We start from the raw sequence: 18,311 nt of genomic DNA, 5'->3' as shown, positions 1-18,311 counted from the left end.
CATAGTGAAGCAGTTGAGGCACCGAGCTATTTTGATAGAAGTAAATAAACTTATGTTGTTTGGGATCTGGGGCATCAGCCACTCAAAGCTCCCTTACCTAGTTTTTGAAGCTAGCCTCTGGCGCTTAGCCCCTCTAAGAGCGCCAAGGTCGCCAACTCTCCTACCCTTTCCCTCTTCTTTTCATTTGAGTACCCTTGAATTGTACATGTGTTTCCTAGTTTATCTCTACACTATAAGGTATGTCTAAACATCAAGATATCATCTATAACATGAGATCATGACCCTTGATGCCATAAGTCAAATTCTAGCTAGAGCTAAGAGTCACTTCAATAAACTTCATAGAATCTTTTCAAAGTCAATTAGAATCATTTTGAACATTTTAAAAAAAATACTTAAGCATCGAGTTAAGAAATATTAGAGACAAGTTCATTTAAAAATGAAGTATGGGGATGAAGTACTCTCAATGTTTTCGCATTTTAGATGAGAGAAACATTGATTTTCAAAAAGGTTTGTAGTTTTGAGTTCCATGTATTTTAAGAGATATGATTTTTGAGTAATAACTTCAAATCACAAAGAAAGACTTACTTTTTTTAACTTATGAGTTGTGTATCTGGGAGCATTATTAAACATCGATATGCTGAAGAGTCCATAAATCAAGTTCCCATAAATCATGTAGTTAAAGTGGATAGAACGAGTCATATGTATTAGAAGATTCTTTTTCCACATAGGCTAGTGGATCCACTTAATTTAGGCATTATATATCCCGGAAAGTTATAGAACACTTCTGGCAGCGTGGGCGAGACATTGTATCATTTCATAGCTCATAGTGATGGTTGTCGGTTAGAGAAACTCCCACTGAATAAAATTACTTCATTATATATATATATATATATGTATCGAGTTGTTAAAAATTGTTTTAACTTTTTTATATAAACTGCAACTCTATTGTTGTTTAATTCTGCATTTGAGTTGAGTAAAGATGAGGTAAATGTTCTTTCAGAATTAAGTTCATGATTATGTGGTCTTTAGTTTTCCCCTCACATGCTCGTACATTCAATGTACTGATGCAATTTGGCGTGCATCATTTTGTGATGCAGATTAAGCTAACAAGGATCAACATCCAGCTCTTCGAAGGTCCAGGTGAGCACTCAGAGCCAATTGGTGAGCCTCCTTGCTTTTGAAAGGATCCCTTTTCACATTGTATTTAGTATTTAAATTGTTAGGATCTTCAGGGGTCTTTTCCGAACATTCCTCTTTGTTTTAGAGGCATACACGAATACCTATAATTCTTTGTCTTTCCATTCTTAATTGTTTATGTTAAGACTTGAGTTACCGTTTTGGCTAGATAAATACTTATTTCAAGGCATTCTAAGTTATTTGCATGAGTATCTCTTGAGACAGCTTATTATTGTTCAAGTCTTTCTATACCTAAGTTAGGCCAAGAGTTCACTTAGGGCCAACAATGGTTCTGGACTGTCAATCCCTCCAAGGTATATGTTCAAGGCGTGACATAATCCTTCATTTTTGCTCCTCACAATAAACTACTTATATTTCCTTTTCTCCATTTTGACATATTGCACAAGAAAGAGAAAAGTGAACCCTTGCTTACAATGGCCACTGATAGTATAATCACAAATGAAAAATTACATATTCTTGTGAGGAAAACCCATTGATTTCTTCCCAAATGAAAAATGATGTAAACAATCTCATAAAATATATATGTCTGGATGAAGAGAAACCTTATGTTATAGCACAAGAACTTCATGTTCCCCTTATTGACTCAAGATCTTTCTTTACTGGTGACCCTATTTTCACCCAACAAGTCTCTATACTTAATGATGATGTAACAACCCTAAAAAATGAATATGCTAAGTAATGTTTAATGTGTTTAGAATGCCTACGATTAGACCAGGTTCGCACGAATTGATGCGCGTAGAACCAGAATTCTGAACCCTTGCTACAGCTAGCACAACTAACTTGGGGAGTTAGTTGATCTAGAAAAGGTTTGTTCCAACTATGTAGGGATCCCGAATATGAAGATTTGCTTGAAGGAGTCTTTATCGGATATAAAAAGGGAAAATCTTAGGTTTGGAGGGTCTAGGGGTAAAATCATCTTTTTCCAGACTAAGGGTAGTATCGTAATTACCCTAACTATATAATTAGTTATTTACTAATAAGGTGGAGGGGCATTTTTGGGAGAGAGGACCGAAAATTGGCTCTTGAAGTGAAGTCTTGCTCCACCCGGGTTCGAACCTAGGTGGAAGCAATAAATTAAATTATTTTTAATTTAAGTTGTTAAATTAATGTAATTAATTTATATTTATTATTTATTATCTCATTAAAATAAAAGGAAATCAGATTTTTAATAATTAAATAAAAACCTTATTTGACTAAATCCTAAACTAGACTCCTAATCCTAAGAAAACTCTTCTCTCCCACGCTCATCTCTCTCTATCACTCTCACTCACTCTAAGACAAATAACGTAAAAAAATAGTAGGTAAACCAAAGTTCTTCAAACTTGAAGAACTCACAACGAAAATATAAGAAAAAAATGAAATCAATCACGTAGGCAAAGAGAAGTTTGTCCGTCGAGTTGGTGATGACTTTGAGGGGATTTGGACGAGATTTTTGGAGAAAATTTTAGACAGCAAGTTAAGGATTGAACGTCATAAAATGTATGGGTATTCGTACTCGTGGTGCCTTTCTCAAGAGACCCTTAAGGCTCAGATGAATCTACTCAAAAACTAGGGTTGTTTCCGTTCTTGTCGAACTCCTTGTCCCTAGTATCCCTTTGATCTCAATGTGAAATAGGTTAGAGATCATGTTTTTTGTACGTTTGCTGGTATTTCAAGTATGAAGTTTGATTTTCGTGATAATGTGTTCTTAATTATGCGTTTGGAATTGTAAGCATGTTAAGAAATGTCAACCGAAAGTATGTGAAAATGTTTTTATGGTTGATTTTTATGTGTGAATGTTTGTGTAAATCATGAGGTGTAAAAGTTTTGCAATGTTACTGAATGAAGTGGTAATTCTTTTCTTAATATAATCATAAAAATATTACGCTTAAAAATGCACCAAATGATCCACGAAATGCCTTAAGAATTAACATATGAATGATGATAAAAAGAAACTGAAAATAGTAAACAAAAATTTCAAGCATTTGGTAGGTTGGGTTCGGCCAAACAAAATGGTACAAAATGCAACGAAAACAGAATGTAAAATAAGTGAGATTGCTAAGGATTGAACCCAATACATCATTACATGAAAGCTACAAAAAAATATCAACAAAAGAATGAGATAAAAATGGATTGGAAGAGACTAAATTTCCAGCCTGCTGGATATTGTAGTCTCGACCAACTTTTAAAAAAAATGAGCTTCGTTTAAAAAAACAAAATTTGAGGTCATTGGGGATAGAAACCATGACCTCACTAAATGAAAATTTCATAAAAAATTCGTGAGAAAAATGCAAGGAAAAATAGATGTGGTGAGTTGGGATTGAACCCACAACCTCTTGGATAGGTGAGAAAGTTAAGAGATAAAATAAAAGAAAAAGAATGAGCTTGTGGGGGATTGAACCCACAACCTCTTTGACTTAATCGAAAAAAGGGAGGAGAAAAAGAAAAGAAATATTATGGGTTGATGGAAATCGAACTAGGGTCCCCCAAATCTTAAAAAAATGTGATTATCAAGTTTAAAATAAGATTAAGTGTAGTCTAAGGGATTCGAAATCGGGTTCCCTTGCCTAATTCAGTATTGACACATAAGTCATACGTGAGTAAATATTTAATGAATGCTTCCTCTCAAGATCAAAATCAATATCTTGGCATATCTACAAGATGCATAAGTCTTGTACCACATAATCTTGGGTAAATATGAATAACTTAGACAAACTATGAATGAAGCCCCATGGCTTGTATGTATAGACCCATAAGTCTAGCATACGTTTAAAAGTAAGTGAACCTAAGATGTATGTAATGAAATTATGAAACCCTAGAAGGGGTATGTACGAGTGTAAAATACACTAAATGGCCAAGTGCATTGGCATATGATAAAATAAACAATGAAATGATGAAATGATGAAACCCTAGAAGGGTTAAGTAAAAGTGAAAACACACCAAATGGCCAAGTATATTATCATATCATGAAGTGAACATTCACGTAAAAAGGGGTGAGTAACTATGAAGAGCAAATGTGCTAATAATAATGAATGTTGTGACAACATGATATGAGGCTAATCTAAAAGATAAGAGCAATCTCAAATGAGTCTAGGTAAATGTTAGCAAAACGTACTCCCCTATGAGAGTGTAAAGTTAATGAAGAGATCAGTCTTTATGAACATTCTAATGAAAGTACTGAGATTAACACACTTAATACTAATGATGAGATGAAAAAATCATCTATTGAGCTATGATGTCCTCATACTAGAAGCCAACTTCCATGATGTGTGAGTTGAAAGTAATGCAACTTTATACTGAGCACCAATAGACTAGCTATGAGCGGTGATGCCTTTTTACGGGAAGGGCGGAGGTTCACGTAACTCTCATGAGATGAGATTGTTAGGCATGCCGGGTATGAGTCTCTTTATATCTCCTAGTCTTCGAACCTATACTGCCAATATTGGGATCTGGCTAGGTTCAATTCCCATGTACGCTAGCATGTTTTGGGTCAATTCCACCTTTTTTCGCTGTGGGGTTTCATGACACTGCATTTCATGATACTCATATGATCTATGTCGGTTAAAGTTAAAGTTCCCAATAAATGAATGAGGTCATCCTCAAATGATGCACATAATGAAACGAGTGATACCAAAGGTGATAGGATAGGATAATCAAGAGGTGAGTTTGATTCAAGTAATGACATTAGGTCATTCTTGGTCATTGCACAACGAACCTAATGAAAGTCTTAAACTACACTCTAGGTATATCTAGTGTTTACATTGGACCATGAATAAAATGAAATGAAGTACGTATGAATGAATAAAGCAGACTCTGTTTTTGCTAAAGCAGACATTTTTGGGAAGTCTTAATGTCAAGTCATGATTCCAAGGTCTCATGGAATACTAATGAACGATATGAACAACATTATGTGTTATATGAATTATGATATGTGGTATGTGTATGTTGCTGTGTGCTATGTGAAAAATTTTAAGTGTGATTATGCATGTTACTCGTACTACATAACTTTCCTAATCCAAATTTTGGAATCTCATAAACTTTCCTAATCTAAATTCGAAAAGTTCACTCACTTTTCTAATCTCAAATTGGCAAGTCCACCGACTTGACATTCTATAATCATGTTGTTAGGAAAGAGCTAATATTACTCATGCATGTCCTTGGTGTGTGCTTGCATATACCCATACTTTGTACAAGTGTGTACTAACCCTATACAACTGTATACTTTTAGGTGCAGGCGTAGGTGGATGCTAGACCTACATGATGACTGCTGCAGTTATCCAGACGTCGCACATTCATCCGGACTTGGTAGGCCTTCATGCTTTAGAGGATGCTTGCCCATTTACACTCTAGCTTTGTTGTAGGATTCAGCTATTTGAGTATGTTCCACTAGCGTTTTTCCCATTTTTGTTCAGACATTGTATTGGTGCCATTTTGGCAAGTTTATCCTTCTCGTGATGATAAATTGTTTCTTTCATTTGATGATCTTAATGTTAGATGGTTAATGGTAAACAATTACATATGTAGTAGAATGTTTAGTACGCATGTTAAGAAACAAAAAGTTTCAAATTTTCCTCCAAAATTAACCTAGATGAAGTAAGAATGACATATGTAGGCTTGTCTACGACCTTTGAGAGGTCAACGACGCCGGTCTCGTCTGGGGTCTAGATTTCGGTCGTGACACGTGAAGCATGCAGGAGTCATGGTTTCTTTCTCATAGTGAACCACAGAGTTGATGCTAATCTCATCTGTAATTCTAATTGTTATATGGACATGTTCTTTGACATTACTCTAAGTGAAAAGAACAAAACTCAAAGGAAAAATCGTGAACATTGTGTTTATGCCATCATCTTTACTGGAAGGTTTTCTTTAAAACGTCTTTGGAAAGAAACATTCTCTTTGCAAAACTCTATTCAAAAAGGCTCATCTCACATAGTAGAGGAGTATTTACAAAGAACGGTGGGCTAATGTTTTTAAAATCTCGGGTAAGGACAATCGACTATCTTAGTTCTCATATTTTTCAATTTTTTATCTTACTTTTTTGGTATGTTTTTAAAAAATGTGTTTTTCCTTCTTTTTTTTGGCATGACATGTTTAAGACCACTAAATTAACTGATATTCTTGTACATTTTATACATTTTTTTGTAACTAAGACTACTGAATTCAAAAAAAAAATTAAATTTCTTAAATTTTATGTCAAATCAAAATCAGACAAAAAATTCAAACAAAAGCGGTATCTATTGTTCTATTATGTAAATAAATTAACCTTTTTTCCCTTTAATTACACATGAATGTTTATCATGATTATTGAAATTCCATGAGCACACTTTCTCTTACGATCATGGAACTTTTAGGGATGAGCCTAGGTGTACAAAAGAGCCACTTTAAGAGTTTTTTGGAAGATAACGAATCCATAATGAGACTCCAATATTTTCTCCCGCGCCAGAATCCAGAGCTCACCTTAGGAACAAGGCCTCAATATGATCCAACATCATTAACCCTTCTCCATCATGTTTTGGTTTGCAAACTTCAGGTTTTTGAGGACAACAAATGGTACTCCATCCGTCCAAATTTTAATGATTTTGTGTTTAAGATAGGCCAAAGATTTATGGTAACCAAATTTACAAACTAGAACTATATAATAAGCTAATGTGTTATGTATTACATACAAATAATATAAATAGAATAAATTAACCAAATAATGCATTTTTTGGTGAAAAACATTATAAGATATTTCCACATGACGAGAAATGATTTATCTTACAACTTGAATATAATATATTTATTTTTTGTACTTTTGCAGGCCTATCAAATGGTAGATACACAAGTTGCTCACATAGAACAATGTTTAACAATAAGACACCAAGAAAATCACTTGCTTTATTTCTTCGTCCGGTTAGATAAAAGGTGGTCAGTCCACCAACAGACTTGGTGGACTAAAACAAACCTCGACTGTATCCTAACTTCACATGGCCTTCTCTCCTTGAGTTTACTCAAAAGCATCACAGAGCTGATACAAATGCTCTTCAAGATTTCTCAATGTGGCGTCAAGATAATAATGTAAAAGCTTAAGATTTATACATGCGAGGTTAAAGATTGAAGGCATTGGAATATTTTGTAAATATGTTCAATCTTTGATTTAGAACTACAGATATTCATGTTGCTATAATTCTAAAAAGTTAGACACCTAGTATTTAGGAGTTGATTTCTATTTTAGTTTGGTTTTCAGTACGTAAACACCTGTTTTTGGTTGGTAAATAAAATAAAGTTTCGTAGGGAAATACATAATTTAACCTTCAATTTTTCTTCCGTTGTTATTTTCCTACATTTAGTTTCTTTCAGAAAGTGATAGATGGGATCTAGAGTTATTTTTCTGAAGGGACCTTCAAGTGAAGAGATGGATTTAAAAAATAGTTTCATGAATTACTAATGTTATATATGTAATGAAAATTGCCAATTATGAATTGTGAGAACGTAAAATTACTTGGAGGCCCTTGATATTTAGGAAGGAAATGGTGGAAGAGGATTTTGAAATTGATCAGTTGAAAAATAATCCCACCACAACGTAAATAAAGAGTCACAAGTAAAATAAAATTATGAAGTCCACCACGAAAGCAACTCTTTTTGTTGTTGTCTCAAAAAATATTTTAAAGAGAATTACATTTCTCCTATCACCAAAAGAGATTTGGAATTATGTTAAGAAAGATATGTTGGAGGTGAAGGAATTCAAGTTTCAAAGAATAAAACACTCCAAGAAAATCCACATTATCGAAGAAGATATTTTATTCTTTGCAACTTGAATTCCTTCACCTCCAACATATTTTTTCATACGATAATTCCAAATTTCTTTTGGTGATGGAAGAAATATGTGTCACGCCCCGAACATACACCCTGAGCAGGACAGGCACTTGGGAAACATTGTTGGCCCCAAGCGAATCCTTGGTCTGACTTACTCACTTAGCGCAAGACTTAAAATCAACAAAAATAAGTTCATATAATAAACTAGAAAGTCATAAAAATAACATCCAACTGGACACTAAGGCAAATTCAAGTTTTAACATGGAATAATGATAGTGAAAATACTAAAAAGCTAACATCTAACTGTCTATCAAGCCTCTAAAAATAACTGAGCGAGATGTTGGGACATTCCCAACAACATCCTGATAAACAAAAATTAATATTGAAAGCAATGAAAATTGATCCTCCGGAAAGTAAGGAGGCTCACCAGCTGACTTTGAACTGAATACTGGATCAACGGTGCGCTAGATGTCTGATATACCATGTTTTCACGGTATTATTAATACTTTTTCCTTAAAGTTTAGTGTGTCCAGAAGCCTTTTTGTGCTAATTTTTATATAAATTTCTCTTTATTTGCAGTAAAATCTGTCCAAAGATGAATGCGGAGATTTTGAGCGAAGAAATGCAGAAGAGACCACCTACAGAGCTTGTGACTATCTGTCGTGTTTGTGACGGTCCATAGGTGGCAGTGTAGTGAAGCTGCTGAAGGAAGATGGGGAAGTCTGACCAAGTGTGGGGTTACAGAGTCCATGACGGTCCATCGTGTCTATGACGGTCCGTCCTGCAGGTTCATCATGAAGTTCAGAGAAGTAATCCCAGTACCCAGATTCCAAGAGATAAAGTGTTTTGGAACGAAGACCCTCGACGGACCGTTGTGCCTATGACGGTCTGTTATACTTCCCGTAGAGGGTAATGAAGAGAGCAGCAGGAGAAATTGCACAAGTATGGGACGACAGAGTCCATGACGGTCCGTCGTGACCACAATGATCCGTCGCGAGGTCCGTCGACCCAGCCGCGTTTTGACAGATTTCCAGCAAATAGAGTGCTTGTTTAATTAGGTTTTTATTTTCTATAAATAGTTCTAAAAACCTTGTTTTTGAGGTTAGACTCTGGATCATTATTAGACTCTCTGTATTAGTGTTGGACTTTTGATTATCATTAGACTTTTTGTGATATTCTTGATTACTTTGAGATTCTTGCAAGTGATTGTTGGTGATTTTTGTTGATTAATCAAGAAAACTTTCGAATTTTACTCTTTCTCATTGAAGTAAGTACATGAATTCTTATATAATATATTTGAATATTGTGATAATGACTATGGATAAATAAACTCCATAACTATGGTTGTGGGAACCATAGGCAAATAATGAGGTAAAACCTAACTAAAATAACAATTCTTGAATAGTGTCTTGCATGTATTAATAATTCTTTCGCTTAGAAGTCTTCTTAACGGATGACCAACGTTAGAACTCACCTTAATTCTACTTGACAGACCAAGGAGGTAGATAATAGGAAAAGAATTATCAACATAGATTTAGTGTATACTATATAATAGGCTAGTATTAATTGGTACGAGTTAATAACTTAGTCAAATATCGAATATGATGCCTAATATGAGGTAAAGATAAGGGTTAGGATAGCAACACATGTAGTCAGACCAAGGTGCGGAGTGAGATTTTCTAGATGCTGGACCAAGGATTTAGAAATACATAACTTATCACTTTGCATGCAAGATACTAGGAAAGAATTTTCATAGTTAGAATTATCAAGTTATGAACCTGTGGGGAACACGTAAACCTTAGTTACTTTGATTAATTGATTAAACTCCAACATTCAAAGTTGTTAAGTGTCTCTTTCAATTTCATTAGTTATTTTCATTCATTTAGAAATAGAAACCCCCCTTTTATTTTTTTGCTTTCTAAGGAAGTAATTGGCCAAACAATAGTAATAATTGGTTAAAGTTAAGTCTAAACTATTTTCCTCGTGGGAATGATCCCAACCTCACTAGTTGGGTTATTTACTTGACACGACCGCTTTACTTCTTATTTGAGAAGTAAGTTTGAGTGTATCAAATTTTGGCGCCGTTGCCGGGGAATTATAGCTTTTAGATTAACTTAAACTTATTACTATAGTTTAGTTTATATTTTCTTGATTTTACTTTGTTTTATTGTTTTTTATTTATGCAGAACAAACCTCCTTGTATGCGAAATAAACGGAGAGGAAAAGAACCCTTGTTTCCCTCCGATCACGAATTAGAGTGTACACTACGCAACATGAATCAAAACTTGGGAATCAATAAAGATGATCTAAACAATAACATCCCAGCTCCGGTTGATGTTTATGGTCAGTTGTTACCCGGGTGAACACCAATAGAGGGGACAAAATCCCGTTCCACGGCCCCAAGCATACTACAGAGGCTATGATAACATAGGTGACTCTGATAGGCCATTTGTCTTGCCTCCTCTACCCACAGGCCACACCTTTGTGGTAACTAGTAGCCTGATGCAAATGCTCACTGCCAGAGGTTTGTTTTCAGGGCTACCTTCTGAGGATCCACATGCCCATATAGCTAAGGTAAGGGCAGTGTGTAAAAGTTGTGTAGGAAGGCCTGACTTGGACTTAGATGTAATAGGGCTTTGAGTGTTTCCTCTCTCATTGACGGGAGAGGCTGCTAAATGGTTCACTAAGCTCCCTTATAACTCAATTTTCACTTGGAACCAACTAAGGGATGTCTTCTTAGAACGCTACTATCCCGTCTCCAAGAAACTAAACAACAAAGACAGAGTGAACAACTTTGTGGCACTACCAGGAGAGTCAGTTAGTAGTTCTTGGGATAGATTCACCTCGTTCTTGAGAAGTGTCCCAAATCACCATATAGATGATGAGTCACTGAAGGAATACTTCTATTGGGGACAGGATGATAATAATAAAGCGGTGTTGGACAGTATAGCAGGTGGATCTTATAGGGAGTGTCCTTATGCTGACATTGCTAAAAAATTAGAGAAAATCTCCCAAAACAATAAAGCTTGGAGTACTAGGAAGTCCGATACCAGGAGAAACACCTTCGCAGTGCAGTCCGCTCACAACCCAGCCACAGATGAGATTCGTGAGAAATGGCTCAGATGAGAACTAAGCTTGGGTTGGTAATAAAACATGTCACTGGGGTGCAGAAAAGATAAATGCAATCAACTACTTGTCGAAAACACCGCCACAAAATGATGAGTGTTATTATAAGGAGGATTCCTATGTGGTAAATGAGCAGACGGTGGGTTTCCGACCAAGTTCCCAAGGCTTTAATCAGGAGAATTGACGCCAAGGTCAAGGGAACCAAGGTCGAAACTATGTTAAATACAACCGTGAGGGTCATTATGTCGGAGTTGGAAACTATAACCGCGACAACAACTTCAACAGGGCTAACTATGGTAACAGAAATGACAGGACGGGCCCTATGTTCCTCCTCAAAATCGTGAAGTTACTCCTAGGGATGGTGGAGGTAGTATTGCGCAAGTTGAGGATATGTTGTACAAAATGATGAGGAGGTTTGATGCTAGTGATGAGCACAATAAAGAGTTGAGGAATGATTTAGAGGGTATTGGGAAAAAATTTGATACACATGCAATATCGATTTAGCAACTTGAGTTACAATTGGCCCAATTATCTGCGACTGTGAACACACGGCAACCGAGCACTCTTCCTAGAAACAGTGTCCAAAATCCAAAAAATGATGGACATTGTATGGAAATTACTACTCGTGGTGGCAAGCAAACCATTAACCCACCTATGCCGTCTAATGAGAAAATGGTGACAAAAGATACTAATAAAGTCATAGATGTTGATGGTGAAGTAGAGGATAACAGTGTAAAAGATGCTGAAGTGCCTAAAAAGGTAACCTCCCATGCCTAGGCCACCACCCCCATTTCCTCAAAGATTATTGAAAAAGACAGAGGATGGTAAATATCGGCGTTTTATAACAATGTTGAAGAAACTTTCTATCAATGTCCCTTTGGTAGAAGCTTTAGAACAAATGCCCGGTTACCCAAGTTTATGAAAGATCTGGTTACAAAGAAAATATCGGTCACTTTTGAGGATGATGATAGAATGCAGCATTTTAGTGCTATTGCTACAAGATCTCTGGTACAAAAGAAAGAAGATACGGGTGCATTCACTATTCCTTGTACAATCGGGCTATTACATTTTGCGAAAGCATTATGTGATCTGGGGGCAAGCATAAATCTCATGCCGCTCTCGATTTACAAGAAGTTGGGTTTGGGTGATCCAAAGCCCACTGCGATGTCACTACTGATGGCTGATCGAGCAGTAAAAAGGCCTATAGGGATACTCCACGATGTGCTAGTAAAAGTGGAATTGTTCATATTTTCGGCAGATTTTGTTATTCTTGATTGTAAAGTCGACTTTGAAGTGCCCATTATTCTTGGGAGGCCATTCCTTGCTACAGGAAGAACCTTAGTAGACATGGAAAAGGGGAAGATGAAATTTCGATTGAACAATGAGGAAGTGACGTTTAACATTTGTAGGTCCATGAGGCAGAGTGGGGAGCTCCAATCGGTATCTGCTATATCCTACAAAGAAAAGATGAAGCAGCACCATGACGATTCGTCATAGATGTCCGTTAGAGGACACTTAGGAAAAGTAGGGTACCCTTAGAAAAAGGGTCTCTAACAACCAGAACGGTTATGAAGGACGGACCATCGTGGTGGACACTTAGAGAAAACATACCCTATTACGGTCCGTTGTCGGTACGACGGTCTGTCATCGGGGTCTCATTCTATCATTCAGTTACAAACCTGGGGATGCCACAATCATCCCCAATGACTCAAATGGAATTTTTAGTGTTAACCTACATGTGTCTAACCCAAATAACTAGCAAACTAGAAATGCTAAAGCACCTATTTCTAGAGTTTTAACAATGCAATTTAAGAATTCTTAACCTAGGTCAGACAAAATTGGATCAAAGCATGAAGACATACCAAAAAGAAACAGGCTAATACGAATTAAAAAAATGTAATGTAGATAGGTAAAGATCAGAGGCACATACCTGAGAATTTGATAAAAACAAGCAAGGTAGGTACTTGGTGATCAACAACAGAACCACAACAACCGACTCCAACCAGTAGAAAGAAGATATCCGTAATTTGGGTTATTTGGGGAAGTGATTGGTTGATATAGAAGGGAGGGAGGAAGTTGTAAGTTGAAAAGGGAGGGAAATGGGAGAAAGAGGGAAGGAAATGGGTGAAATAAAGGGGTGGGGTTTTAAATGTTACCAATTTTTCAAATTACCCCCAACCGGGTCGGGTTCGTTCATTAATGATGCAACGAGACCCAGACGATGGTCCGTCGCAGATGCGATGGTCCGTCATTGGTTCCGTAACGTGTGCCCTATTTTTGCAAATAATTGAAAGACGTACCTGGCACGATGGATTCATGCGAAGATCTGTCGCATGCGTGACTGTCCATCGATGTGTCCGTCAGTGATTGTTGCAGAGTGATTTTCTGTAGAATTTCCTAGTGATGTGCCTGAAAATTTAAAAACCATTAGTAGAAAATGTTACCATTACTAGAAAGAAAAAACTATAAATATTGGGTTGCCTCCCAACCAGCACCTGATTTAACGTCGCGGCACAACTAAGGACACTTGATTACTAAGCCTTCATCAAGATGGTATGCCTCGATCACTTCATTCTCATATTCAGCATGCCCAAAATAGAGTTATATTCGTTGTCTATTCACCATAAGCCGCTCACCCTCCTTGGTTTCCAACTCAACTACTCCATAGGGGAATAGTTGGGTAACCAAGTAAGGGCCAGTCCATTTGGACTTGAGCTTGCCCAGAAACAAACGCAACGTAGAATTATTTAAAAACACCAATAGGTCATGGTGCTGCTTCATCTTTTCTTTGTAGGATATAGCAGATACCGATTGGAGCTTACCACTCTGCCTCGTGGACCTACAAATGTTGAAGGTCGCTTCTTCATTGTTCAACCGAAATTTCATCTTCCCCTTTTCCATATCAACTAAGGCTCTACCCATAGCAAGGAATGGCCTCCCAAGAATAATAGGTACTTCAAAATTGACTTCACAATCAAGAATAACAAAATATGCTGGAAATATGAACGACTCCATTTTTACTAGCACATCGTGGAGTATCAGTGTGGGCCTTTTTACTTTTCGATCAACCATCAGTAGCTGCATCGTATTGGGATTTGAATCACCCAAACATAACTTCTTGTAAATCAATAGGGGCATGAGATTTATGCTTGACCCAAATCACATAATGCTTTCACAAAATGTAATGACCCGACTGTACAAGGAATAGTGAACGCACCCGGATCTTCTTTATTTTGTATGAGAGATCTTGTAGCAATAACACTACAATGTTGCATTCTATCATCATCCTTGAAAGTTACCGATCTTTTCTTTGTAGCCGGATCTTTCATAAACTTGGTATAACCGGACATTTGTTATAGAGCTTCTACCAAAGGGACATTGATAGAAAGTTGCTTCAACATTGTTATAAAACTCTGATATTTACCATCCTCAATTTTTTTCACTAATCTCTGAGGAAAGGGGGGGTCTAGGCATGGGAATTACCTTTGTAGGCACTTCAACATCTTTTCCAGTGTTTTCTTCTACTTCATCATTAACCTCTACCACTTTATCATTATCTTTTGTCACCTTTTTCTTATTAGACGACATAGGTGGTCAATGGTTTGCTTACCACCGCGAGTAGTGATTGTCATACAATGTCCATCATTTTCCATATTTTGGACAGTATTTTTCTAGAAAGAGTGTCCGGTTACCCTGTATTCACAGTCGCAGATAATTGGTCCATTTGCAACTCAATCTTCTTAATCGATATTGCATGTGTATCGGCTTTCTTCCCAATACCCGCTAAATCACTCCTTAACTCTTTAATATTCTCATCACTAGCATTGAACCTCCTCATCATTTTGCAACATATCTTCAACTCGTGCCATAATATCTCCACCATCCCTAGGAGTAACTTCACGATTTTGAGGAGGGACATAGGGCCCATTCCTATCATTTTTGTTACCATAGTTACCCCTGTTGAAGTTGTTGTGGCGGTAGTAGTTTTCATCTCGGACATAATGACCCTCATGGTGATAGTTACCATATATCCCACCTTGGTTTCCTTGACCTTGGCGCCAATTCTCCTGCTTTGAGCATTGGGCACTCGGTAGGAAACCCCTCGTCTGTTCATTTACCGTATAGGAATTCTCCTCATAATAACATTCATCATTTGGTGGTGGTGGTTTAGACAAGTAGTTAACTGCATTTATTTTTTCTGCACCCCCATTGATATGTTTTAATACCAACCCAATCTCAGTTCTCATATGAGCCATCTCTTCAGGAATCTCATCTCTGGCTGGGTTGTGAGTGGATTTCACTGCAAAGGTGTTTCTCCCAGTATCTGACTTCCTAATACTCCAAGCTTTATTGTTCTGGGAGATTTTCTCTAACTTTTTAGCAATCTCAGCATAAGGACACTCCCCATAAGAACCATCTGTTATAGTATCCAACACCGCTTTATTATTATCATCATGTCCCCGATAGAAATATTCCTTCAGTGACTCATCATCTATGAGGTTATTGGGGACGCTTCTCAAAAATGAGGTGAATCTATCCCAAGAATTACTAACTGACTATCCTGTTAGTGCCACAAAGTTGTTCACTCTGTCACTGTGGTTTAGTTTCTTGGAGACCGGATAGTAGCGTGCTAAGAAAACATTCCTTAGTTGGTTCCAAGTGAAAATTGAGTTATAAGGGAGCTCATTGGACCAAATAGCAGCCTCTCCCGTCAGTAAGAGAGGAAAGACTCTTAGCCCTATTACATCCAAATCCAAATCAGTCCTCCCTACACAACTTTTACACACTGCCCTTACCTTATCTATATGGGCATGTGGATCCTCAGAAGGTAGCCCTGAAAACAAACCTCTGGCACTAAGCATTTGCATCAGGCTACTAGTTACCACAAAGGTATGGCCTGGTGGTAGAGGGGGCAAGACAAGTGCTCCATCGAAGTCTGCTTAATTTTCATAGACTCTGTAGTATGCTTGAGGACGTGGAGCGGGATATTGTCCCCTCTGTTGGTTTTCACCCGGTGCATCAAGAAATAACTGTCCACAAACATCAATCAAAGTTGGGATGTTCTAGTTTGGATCATCATCATTAATACCCAAGTTTCGATTCATGTTGCGTAGTGTACGCTTCAATTTGTGATTGTAGGGAAACAAGGGTTCTCTTCCTCTCCGTGTATTTGGCATACAAGGAAGATAATTGTGCAGGAATCAAAAACAATAAACAAAGTAAAATTAAGAAAATATTGACTAAACTTTAGTAATAAGTTTAAGTTAATCTAAAAGCTACTTTCCCCGACAGCGGTGCCAAAATTTGATACACTCAAACTTACTTCTCAAATAAGAAGGCGGACGTATCAAGTAAAGAACCCAACTAATAAAGTTGGGACCGTTCCCACGAGGAAAATAGTTCAGACTTAACTTCAATCTATTATTACTATTATTTAGTCAATTATTTCCTTAGAAAACAATGAGAATAAAAAGAGGGGTTTTATTTCTAAATGAATGAAAATAACTAACTAAATTAAAGTAGAGAACTAACAAATTCTAATGTTGGAGTTTAATCAATTAATAAAAGTAACTAGGGTTTAGGTGTTCCCCACAGGTTCCTAACTTAATAATTCTAACTATAACAATTCTTTCCTAGTATCTTGCATGCATAGTGATAAGTTATGTATTTCTAAATCCTTGGTCCGGCATCTAGAAAATTTCACTCTGCACCTTGGTTTGGCTACGTGTGTTGATATACTAACCCTTATCTTTACCTCATATTAAGCATTTTATTCGATATTTGACTAAGTTATCACCTCGTACAATCAATACTAGCCTATTAGATAGTACACACTAAATCTATGTTGATAATTCTTTTCCTATTATCTACCTCCTTGGTCCGGCAAGTAGCATTAAGGAGATTTCTTACGTTGGTCATCCATTAAAAAGACTTCTAAATGAAAGAATTATCAATACATGCAAGATACTATTCTAGAATTGCTATTTTAGTTAGATTTTACCTCATTATTCACCCATGGTTCCCACAACCCTAGTTATGGAGTTTAGTTACCTATAGTCATAATCACAATATTCATATATATAATATAAGAATTCATGCACTTACTTCAATGAGAAAGAATAAAATCCAAAAATTTACTTGATTAATCGACGAAATCACCAATAACCAACTCCAGAGAAAAGTGTAACAATCCAAAGTCTAATATCCAAAATAATCTACTAACAAAGAATCTAACATAAAAGTGTCTAACCACCAAAAGTTTAACTTTTTGAGAGTCTAACCCCAAAAACGAGGTTTTTACAACTATTTATAAAAAACAAAAACCTAATAAAAGAAGGACTCTAATTGTTCAAAATCTATCAAAACGCGACTGGGTCAACGGACATCGTGACAGGCTGTTGTAATCACGACGGGCCATCATGGCCTCCGTCATCCTATACAATACAAATTCTTCTGGTTCTTTCTTCATTACCCTTGACGAACAGGTATGACAGACCATTCCAAGCACGACGGTCCGTCTAGGGTCTCCATTCCATAACACTTATACTTCTTGGAATTTGGGTACTGGACTACTCTCTGATCATCACGATGAACCAGTTGGACTGACCATCATGGCTATGACGGTCCATCATGAACTTCGTAACCCCACACTTGGTCAAAATTCCCCATCTTCCTTCAGCAACTTCACTACGATGCCACCTACGGACCATCACAGGCACGATGGGTAGTCACAAGCTCTGTAGGTGGTAACTTTTCTGCATTTCTTGCTCAAAAACATCCGTGTTCATCCTTAGACAGATTTCCTGCAAATAAAGAGAAATTTAAATAAAAATTAATACAAAAAGGCTTTTGGACACACACTAGACTTAAGGAAAAAGCATTAAAAATACTGTGAAACCACGGTATATCAGTTGCCTATTCTATGGTGAGTTTAATCTCTTATTTTATTCAGTGTAAATCTTTTATGTTAAATATTTGTATTTGAGTTATTGATTTTTATTCAGTTTTAAGCTTTTGCATGCTTAAGTTAGTCTTCCACTTAAAGTCAGCTAGGATGAGGGTTCGCTTGGGGATCACCAATAGTTCTTGAGTGCCAGCCACGTCCAAGGTGTAGACTTGGGTCATGACATTACCAAAAAATTTGTGTGGAGGAACTCTCCTTATTACAAAAGGGAACTACAAAAAGTTGTCTTTTCAAAGTGTGTGAGTGTCTA

General features: G+C 36.7%; 1 pseudogene; it reads left to right on the top strand.

Annotated features, from left to right (window-relative positions):
• The first annotated feature begins 1,684 nt into the window (after positions 1-1,684).
• LOC101260186 (gibberellin 20 oxidase 2-like) lies at positions 1,685-7,245 on the top strand (annotated as a pseudogene).
• Positions 7,246-18,311: the final 11,066 nt, after the last annotated feature.

The sequence above is a fragment of the Solanum lycopersicum genome, chromosome 10 (genome assembly GCF_036512215.1).
Source record: "Solanum lycopersicum chromosome 10, SLM_r2.1".
Classification (NCBI taxonomy): Eukaryota; Viridiplantae; Streptophyta; class Magnoliopsida; order Solanales; family Solanaceae; genus Solanum; species Solanum lycopersicum.
The sequence above is the reverse complement of the archived record's forward strand: the minus strand, read 5'-3'. Positions and strand labels throughout refer to the sequence as shown.